General features: G+C 36.9%; 1 pseudogene; it reads right to left on the reverse strand.

Moving 5' to 3' along the window:
• Positions 1 to 516: 516 nt before the first annotated feature.
• On the reverse strand, positions 517 to 1,216 carry LOC109209940 (annotated as a pseudogene).
• Positions 1,217 to 10,504: the final 9,288 nt, after the last annotated feature.

Genomic DNA, 10,504 nt, shown 5'->3' on the forward strand with positions numbered 1-10,504 from the left:
CAGGATATGAGACGGATCGAAAATGGGTAATAAAAAAATAGATAAATTATCCGATCGGACCTATATTTAATACGGATAAAAAAATGGGTTAATCGGTAGATAATATGGGTAACCATATTATTCATGGCTTTAAAAATGAGTTTTTGAAGTTATGTCAAAAATATAATTTTTTGGTATTTAAAATTGTATTTAAACATACACTTTACAAACATACACATTTTTTAGGCTCAAGTGCAAAGACGGAAGGCGATTAAGATAACCCGAAGCAGAGATTGGTAAATGCTATTCGCTCCGGTCCAAAATAAGTAATTTTTTGGCCTTTTTTTGTGGTCCAAAATAAATGATTTTTCCAAATTTCAAAAATAATTTTTCCTAGATTATCCTTAGAGTAAATAGTGTTGGAATATATGTTAAGAGTGTTTATGTGATATAGTAAAGTTTAATATGATCAATTTTTTTGTTTATTAATACTAAAAGTGGATTTCTTAATCTGTATGAAAACATCCAAAAAATCACTTATTTTAGACCGGATGGAGTATCTCCCTTCCATATTTCGAAATCAACACAAGGGAAATTGTTACAGATACAGAACTGTAAAACATTACACCAAAAATTAACCTTTTTTTCTTTTTTACATCACCAAATTCTAGTTAACCTCATAAACGCAACAGATACCAAAAAAATAAACAGCAAAATCCTATCAAATTTCAAGAGCTAGTGAATTTGGTAACAGCCTTAGTACCCTCAGAAACAGCGTGCTCAGCCAATTCACCGGGAAGGACCAATCGAACGGCGGTCTGGATTTCCCGTGAAGTAATCGTCAGCTTCTTATTGTACCTAGCGAGTCTAGAAGATTCCTGAGCAAGCTTCTCAAATATATCATTAATAAAACTGTTCATGATACCCATAGCTTTGCTCGAAATTCCGATATCAGGATGAACCTGTTTCAGCACCTTGAAAATGTAGATCTTGTAAGTCTCAATTGACTTTTTGCCCTCTTCTTCTTGTCTCCGGCAGCAGCAGCACCATCCTTCGGAAGCTTTTTGCCAGCTTTTGATGATTTCTCGGCGGCGGGGTTTTTTTCAGCAGCTGATTTTTTCTCTGCGGGTTTTTTCTCTACCTTTGGTGCCATTTTGGAGGGGATAAAAAAAAATTTGAGGAATATAAGAGGAGATTAGCAGAGTTTCTAGAAAATTGGGGGATTTTGAGTTTGAATTGTACGAAGGGAATGGGGTAATGAGTTTTGTTTATATAAGAAGCTGAGGCGAGCTTTTGATTGGATACATTGGGATGACGCGGATCGTGAGTTTGAGCCGTTGATGTTTTAGTCAATCAACGGTGTACATAGAAGGATGACTTAGATTAAATTAATCACCCCCCCCCCCCCCTACTTTGGAGAAAACGAGGTTTTCCTCTTTTTTTTCGTCCATAGTAAAACAAGATCTCCATCCTACTTTTTTTTTTTTCAAATATATACCTTACGTATTTTAAAATAAAATATTCACGCTCCAACGTTATGAAAATTCTTATGTAACTATATAGTATTAGTTAAAATATTTTTTTTACCTTTTTGGTTAAACCAAATATAAGGGTGTTCGAAGAGAAATTAAAATTCAAGAGAATTGCAAATATGAATTTAATTACGTTATTAGTGGGCTCGTGAGATATAAGCGAAATCACATTAACATAGGTAAAATGTTTGAGAAAATCTCACTTTATACTTATTAATTCCAAACTATTTACCCTTTAATGCCCAGACCCAAACTATTTACTATTCTTACCCATGCTCCCCAAACTATTTACCCGCCTTTCTTCTTCCTCCTCCTCATTTTACCTTCCTCACTTTATACCCATCGTATTTTTTCCTATATAAAAAATAATCCTTGTAAGGCCATCACCAGATGCAAGGCCAAACATGAAGGAAGTTGCTTTGATCATCAATTCTATTAAGGAAGATGATGAGAAATCCTTGTCCATATTCAGCAGTGAGGTCTGATTAATATTCACATGGTTAGTCCCAACAAATTCATCCTTGTTTACCCATGCGTTTACATAACTACTATGCCAAGACTTGTCCTAAAGTTGAAATTCTCGTTGGCTCAGTAACCTCCCAGATGTTCAAAGATGCCCCTGCCTCTGGCCCTGCCACCATTCGTCTCTTCTTTCATGATTGCTTTGTTGAAGTGGTGCTATTATTTTGAAGATTTATTGTTTGATTCGATGTGGTGCTATAAAATATTGCTTATAGTATCTTCGAGTAAGCTTCTCAGATCTAAAGTTTTATGTGCATTTTAATATCCACCATTGTTGGGCTTGAAGCTCAATTTTATTTTTGAAGATTTCTTGTTTGATTCAAAGTGGGTGCTGTTAAATATTGCTTATAGTACCTTCTGGAAGTTCATACTGAAATTTGATAGCATTTGGAGCTGATTTGAGGTGATTGAGATCGAAATTTTCATTTGAAAATCGAAGAAGAACACAGGTACAGTATACCGCTATGGTATACAATATGCTGTAGGAGTATATAGCTATACTGCAATAGTATACTATTATAGTATACAATATATTGTTATAGTATACTGTAATAATATGCAATATACTGTAACAATATGTTGTAATAGTATACAATATACTATAATAGTATACTTATTACCCGTAAATTCACTTGCCTTTTCCCTTTGAATTTGCTTTAAGCTTTTACCCAGCGTGAGAGGCAAATTGAAAATGCAAAAAAAATAAAGAAAGATATAATATAGTATGTTATATAATGTGACGGTATACTCTTACAATTAGATCTTTTTAGAATTTTTTAAAATTTTTATTGACAGCTGATATTATTTCAATTTAATAATTGAATTAAACTTTTTTTAACTCTTGGCGTACAATTGTATACCATGTTGGTATAACTATATACTATACTGGTATCAAATGTTAGTTAATATTTTTTTGGTTGTATTAGCTACATTTAATTGGTACACAATTTGATTTTTCTTTAGTGATAATATAAAAAATAAAAAAAAATAGTGAAAATAGTAAATGAAATTAGATTATGAAGAGAAAAAGAATATAAAAAAAAGAGAAGTTAAATGAAATTAGAATAGGAAAAAAGAAAAAAATAAGAAGAAAACGAGAAAAAAGAAAAGGAGAAAAGAAAAAGAAAAGAAAAGAAGCATAGAAATAAAATAGAATTGGAGAACAAAGAGAAAATTCCCCACAAAATCTATGTAATTAGTTTAAGGGTAGAAAAATAAAGGGGTAGACAAGGATAAATAGTTTTGTTTTTGTGGGTAACTGTGTCAAAACCCCAAAATGTTTAGGACATGAGCATGCGTCTCTAACATGGTTTGGGAGTGAATACAACTGATATTACGACCGAAATGTGTTGACTATTGAATAGGAAAGCAACATCAGGTCCAACCAAGACTTGCAAGATCCCGATCATACACTTAGGAGGATTACTAAAACAGAGAATTGGACCTGGGTGGGGCACCCAAGTCATCGCGAGAACGAATCTAGACAAATAGAAGCATGAGCAATGACACAAAATGCACGTCGTGGTGGAAAAATATAAATACATATATTTTCAGTGGACAGTAGCTCTAGAAAGAAAACGAAGGCAGTACAATGAGGCACATCACAAGGACGGTCTTTATCTGGGCTCTCTCTTCTCGTGATGGCCTCGGATCGCAAGTAGATCGAGAGGGGCCTTATGTTATAAATACTAGAGAGTTGGGAGAGAGAATGGAAAAGAAAGATGATCACTTTGCTAAATGAGCTAAGCTATTTATGGTATTTTGAAGTGATTATATCTCATTAGTACTCGCCTTAATTCTATAATTTTGGGATTTCTTTATTCCCCAAATTTTACCCAAAAAAAGGTGAAAATCAGAGTTAAGTTTCTAAGAGGTAATTCGTGAGTTGCTATGATTTTTATGAGGTGCATTATGGTTCAATTGCAAATTGTGTGAACTCTAACTCTAAGCAGTGGGTCATTATTGATGATAGCTAGGTAGTTGGAGAAGACGATGAATAATGGTTGATAGTATTAATTAAGTCTTATGGACAACTCTAAATAATTCTAACTTAGAGAACTAGCTTGAATGCTAAGGTTGCATCGCCAAAATTTCACGGTATAGCCAGTTTTCGTACTGGTCAATCAAAAATAGCCAGCGTTTACCAAGTCAATGAAAAATAGCCACCGTTTTGCTGCAATAGAGACCGGTCCAACATAATATACTGGAGTTTCAGTGTACTTGTGTATGAACTCCAGCATATTATGCTGGACCGGTATACTTTGCTGGCTCCAGTATAATATACTGGAGGCTGGAGCACTGGTGCTCCAAACTCCAGTATATTATACTAGATCATTATACTTGCTGGAACTCCAGTATATTATGCTGGAGTTCTAGTGTATTTATGCTGGAACTCCATCATATTATGCTGGAGTTCCAGCATACTATCCTGGAACTCCAGTATAATATGTTGGAGTTCAAGTATACTTATGCTGGAACTCCAGCATAATATACTGGAGTATTTTCCGGGTTTTGAACAGTGTTTTCGCTCGGATTTATCTTTACATAAAAAGTGGCTAAATTTCGATTACTTTTGAAATTGGGCTATTTTTGAACGACCAGTTGTAAATCTGGCTATTTTTAAAAATCACTCGGTTGCATCGAGAGGTCACCCTAGATATAAAATCGGGAAAATTAGATGGCCTAAGGCCAATACCCAAGACTGGATTGATATGAGAAGAAATTCTTATATTTCTGGGAAAAGGGTCTGATTTGTCCATCTATTATGATAAAATATTTAAAGTTGTCCCCCGTTATACTATCAGATCATAAAACTCACTGTCGTCTTACTATCTGCACATATTTATCCTAAAGTGGATGGAGGGAAAACATGGCACTCATCCGCGGCTTTTTTACATCTGGTATTATTTTAATCGACCCGATCTATACTACCTGATACCCAAACTAATTAACTCGTAAAATATAACTCAAAATAAACTCATTTTATTTATTTTCTCTTCTTCGTCTTTCACTCTCTAAAACTCTCTAAGCTCTCTCATCTCTGTTGACTGCCGATTTGAACTACAAATGCCATAAATGTAATAACTTCCTCCATTAAAGTGATTTGTCTCTACTGTATTATTTCTATTAGTATTTCATTTTTTTAGTATATTTTCGTTTTTAGGGTTTTTATTCTAGGATATCGATTTTTTGGATTTCATCTACCAACTTAAGTTTCTGCAATTTCAGTTATATATTCTTATTTCTTTTATGTTTCTAGCGTTTGCATGCATGATTTAGGCCTTTGTTGTTTATTTATTGTTGGGTATGATGATATCTAGGCTTCTCTATTTTGTGGGGTTTGTTTTTTGTTTTTGTCAATAAAATATAGTTGTGTTGTCTGAAGATTCTGCACCTTTTCATTGTTTATTAACACCGATGGTCCCCAATTGCGTGACCATCTGATTAAAGTATTCGGGTACTTTGGATTCTTCTTCGGGGGGGGGGGGGGTCCCTTGTCATAAAAATTTGTTCTTTTTGGCTTCAATTAATCTTTTCCCACTTCTGACTTTTATATAGTTTTATGATTTCTAAGTGGTATATTTTTGTTGTGTTTGCTAGGTTATTGAAGATGGTGCTAGTCGACTTAATATTCAATTACGATGGTGATTGGGTTACTGAGCCTAAAGTTGTCTACACAAGTATTGGTGAAGACTTGGACAGGGTATGACTCCGACTTACTTTCACACATAGACATAGTGAATGATTTCATAAATAAACTAGGATTTTTAAGGGTTCAACAACTTATAGTTGCTGCCCCATCTGATAAATTTTATGTGATTGAAGGGGATGATGATATTAGACATTTACAAAAGTTAATATGCAGTGAATTCAAGGTAGTGAACTTATTTGGTGTAGATGAATGTGAACCCCCTATTTACTCTATTCCTAATATTGTACAGTATGAGGAAGAATCTACAGTAAAATTGTGGATGATGTTGGTACTGATTGTAGCTTAAGTGATGCAGGATCTGACTCTAGTACTAATTCTGAAGGATACAATTCTAAAGAATTAGAAGCATTTAAAGCACAAAAGAAAAGGAAAATAATTGAAAAACATAGTGACTACAAAGAGTTATACAAAGCTATGTCCTTTAAGGACATACCAGAAGCTAGGAAGTGCATGAAGTTGTATTCTCTTGCTAACAAGAAAATATTAAAATTGGAGAAGAGTGACACAGAAAGGCTCGGGTATAATTGTGATGTTGTTGGTTGTCCATTTGTTTGTTTAATATCAAAAGAAAAGATTGGTAGGGTTAAAATCAAGACTTTAAATGCTGAACATGATTGTGGCACTTCATTTGATAACAAAACTGTTAATTTTAGTACCATTGCACAATATTCCAAGAAGAAGTTACAAGGTAATCTTTAGTACAAGGTAAGGGAGATGATATTAGATTTAAAGAGAACTTTTGAGCTAAATGTTAGTCATGGGAATGCAAAAGGGAAAAAAGGATGGTATTGGAGTCAATAGATAGTAGTTTTTTAGATGAGTACAATAAATGTGATGCTTATACCAATGAATTGAGGAAAAGTAACCCTAGTAGTGATGTGGTTGTTGTCACGCCCCAACCTCGGGAGGTGTGACCGGCGCCCAATCGAGTGAACCCAACTGAGCAAAGCCTTAGCATCACCTCCTACCCAACTCAATACGAATAAGGAAACCATGCTCTCGTTTGCTTAATCAATAGCAAAATCAAACATTCAACATTGTTAGTTCATTTTATATCACAACCTTAAACCGTAGTTAGGTCCCAAGATTTCCATACAGTTACAATTTAGAAAACAAGAGTTCAGAGTTACAACATGGTTCATAGACCCATCCAACACCCATACGTAACCCACACAAACGTCTGCGGAGCCTCTACGGATATAAAAGACAATTTATGAAAATGCCGGCAACAAGGCCCCGGCTATACCTCAAAAGTGGAGTCTACAACAAAGAAGTACAACATAACCCCTTGAAGGAGAAAGGGGGCTCACCAAGACTTCGAAAGGAGGTCACTCCGCTACGCGCGATCGGCATTGTCCGCTATGGAGCCACCTATATTCATTTAAAATGTAGCGCCCCCGACAAAAGGGACGTTAGTACCATGGAATAGTACTAGTATGTATAACTAAACACTATCTATTTAGAAAGAACTTTCATACAAAAATAAGGCAATCACAAGTATAACTCAAAGGAAACTTTAAACGACCACAATATTATCAAATAAAAGAATCATACAATTTTCACATCGTGTTTCCATAGCATTTATTTTGGGGCTTTTCATACTGTTCATCATTGTTCACATTACCACCGCCATCTTGAGCGGAGTGCGATCTCGACCCGGTCGGCTAGGTTGCCTCATTTGAGACATACACTTCAATCACAAACACATTACCACCATGTGCGCAACATGGCGTCCGATCTCGGACCGATCGGCTAGGCCGCCTTACCAAGGCATTTTCCTTTTCTATTAATCATCTCATTTCAATCTTTGTTTCCCATAAATTATTTCATAGGCACTTGGGGCCACAACTATCACATCATATATTTGGCACTAGGCCACATCTCACATCGTTCCCAATCTCAATGTTAGATTATTAATTTAGGATAATATGTGCACACAAGAGCAAATAAAATCGTGAGCATAGATGAGACTTCACATAGATGGCACAACATATGCAGCTTCAATCTCAATTTAAGGTCTAAGCATTTCAGTACATGATTCATATTCCTTGCACTTTTTCAAGTTATCAAGAATAGCACATTGATCATATTGAGACACATCTTTCACGCATATAAGGTTGCAACCCTAAATTCATGTGAAACAACAATTTAACTTTAATCTTACCGTATTTACACAAACGCCGACGGAGCTCAATTTCTAAAAGATGGGGTTTTAGCCATACATACCTCAATTGAGCTTTCCCTCAATCCTATAATTTTCCGGAATATTTTGCACTTCAATCTATTTAAGCAATGTAGCACAATTGAACCCATAATTAGGAAAAGACCATAATCTTAGCTCGCTTGAGCATTCTATCAAGCATTGAGTGTTCATTAAGGCCTTATGGTCCTTTACACTAGCCCTTTCCCCATGCCTCTCTATTTATAATTTTCACATATCTTCTAAGAACACATGCATGCAATGTAGTCACCCTTATACCCATGAATTTCCTCACTAATGACCCCTTATAGCTATGTTTAAAATTAAAAGCTAAGGTGATGAAGTCTTACCTCTTGGGATGAAGATTTAGGTGTCTCTCTTGATTATCTTCACTGTTTTAACAAGGATTTGTGGAGCAATTTTGATGAAAGGCACTTCCCCGCTCTCTTAGACCCTCTTTCTCACTCTAAAAACACCAGGAAATAGGCTCAAAATGAGCTATTGCACAAGATATAACGACAGGGGGGTCGGGTTTAAATTTAAAAATCTTGAGCCCTGACTCAGATCTGCGGTCCCATATGCGATCGCAAAGTTGACATGCAGCCCGCAGAATGGACTGCAAAAATGCTCCCAAAAACCTGAACAATCTGCCTGGGTATGCAACAAGAATGCGGACCGCATACTACTTGCGAGGTTTCTGATTATTAGCATATTGATGGGTTATTTCAGCTACAGGAAAAGAACATAAGTGGTAAATTGAGCAAAGGAATTGTTAAAGGTATACTATGGTTGGCCTTATTGGCTCATGTTCAGACTTGGGGAAGAATTCAGAATTCATGCCTTGTATGGATGCGGATTTCCAGGAAAGTAATTCTGCCGTGTGCTTCATCGAGGAGGTATTCATGTGCTAGCAGATTTATGGAATTGATTATATTCGGGGCCAAGTCAGAGCGGGGGGCTCTCAGCAACGGTCCTAATGAATGCAAAGGGGCAAAGCGTAGTGCCTAGTGATTTTGAGCCTATACGCACGGTTAAGAATCAAGCTTGGTAGCAGCTTACGAGAAGGGGCACAGAATGTTCTATGATGTTTTGACTTGCAGTGTAGACCTCGGGAGGTATGAAATGGTTCGTGGGGTTTGAGACGGCATGGTCTCGTGACTCAGGGTCACTCGGGATGAGTGCGGATAGAGCATGCTATGTGTTGGATGGATTATTATTATTTCTAAGGCAATCAAGGATGAATTGGAAGAGGATAAATTGATTATGCATAGTTGAATTGGCATATTGGTGGCAGTGATCAGTTCCTTCAGCGCGATTGAGTTATGCAAATGAATTGTGGCGGAACGTATGAGGCTTGTCGGCCGCCGTAATTGATGTTATTCAGAAGTATTCTACGGCTATGTCCTGCTATGCGTAGGCGGACTCCGGAAGGGCTGTGGTAGCTTAGACCACTACTCAGAGATTTGCATATTCTACGGTCATGAGAATTTACCTATGTGTTGCTATGGTTCTCCCGAAGAGAGATAAGTGAAGAGTTTTATATGATGAAGTGTTAATCCGTTTGTGGTTGCGAATCTATGATGAAAGATCGTGTTCTATCGTATGATGGCATGTTAGGTGCAGCGAGTGGTATGGAATTTGAAGAGAGGATCAAGGTTGCAGTTCGGTGTTGACAAGGAAGTCACGAGCTCGGATGAGCAGGGAAGCGGTCTCGATCTTTAAAGTAAGATGGTATTGTCTTCAGCGTCATTTGAGATCAGTGTTTTGTGAAAAGGCTTTGCATCCTGGTTAAGGATCCTTGATCGCTTTTCAGTGTGAGTACGGCCGGTGGTTTGGATGTGCAGACCTGTTATCTGTTACGGAAGGTTGTGGGAGCGTGTCCACGGGAGGGTTGTATAAGTGTGGCATATAGCCACTTGATTGACTAAAGAGCTAAACCAAGTATGAAGATTGTAGTGATGTCGTTAAATTGAGGATCGGTGCCTGGAGGGCACTCGGTTTATTGGGTTATGGACCGAGGATGATTACTCTGGTTATGACGGTTGTTCTTATGTGTTATAAGAAAAAAGGGGAGTAACTATGGACCTTTGAAAGGTTATTTGCCTAGTTCAGTGCGACAAGAATCAGCTTGAGGTCTGTGGCTGGATTCAAATGTGAATATGGGCTCTATATCAGGCCAGATGTGTTCATTTCAGTAATGCGCTCCTTATGGAAGAGTAGTCAGGGTGTTATTTCGTCGTCAGATATTTCATGTAATGATACATTGCGCTGTGTGAGTTGTGAGGCGGCTTGGTGAATGGCTTATGTGTTGAGGTTCCGCGTAGAGATGATGTTATATGAGCAAAATGGCTCTTGAGATTCAGATCGTATATCGCACCTCAGTTGTGCTTGAGTTTTGTAGCTTATAGCACTATATGATCCCTCTATGCACTTAGCGTGCTTATGACTGATATTCGGTATTTTGTTGTAGTGAGCAATTTAGCTCGATGTGCATCTCCTTAGGTGAGTGTTATGTTATTTGGATCGGGTTGCGCGCTGCAACAGTGTGATGTTGAATAT

Source organism: Nicotiana attenuata, unplaced genomic scaffold (assembly GCF_001879085.1).
Source record: "Nicotiana attenuata strain UT unplaced genomic scaffold, NIATTr2, whole genome shotgun sequence".
Lineage (NCBI taxonomy): Eukaryota > Viridiplantae > Streptophyta > Magnoliopsida > Solanales > Solanaceae > Nicotiana > Nicotiana attenuata.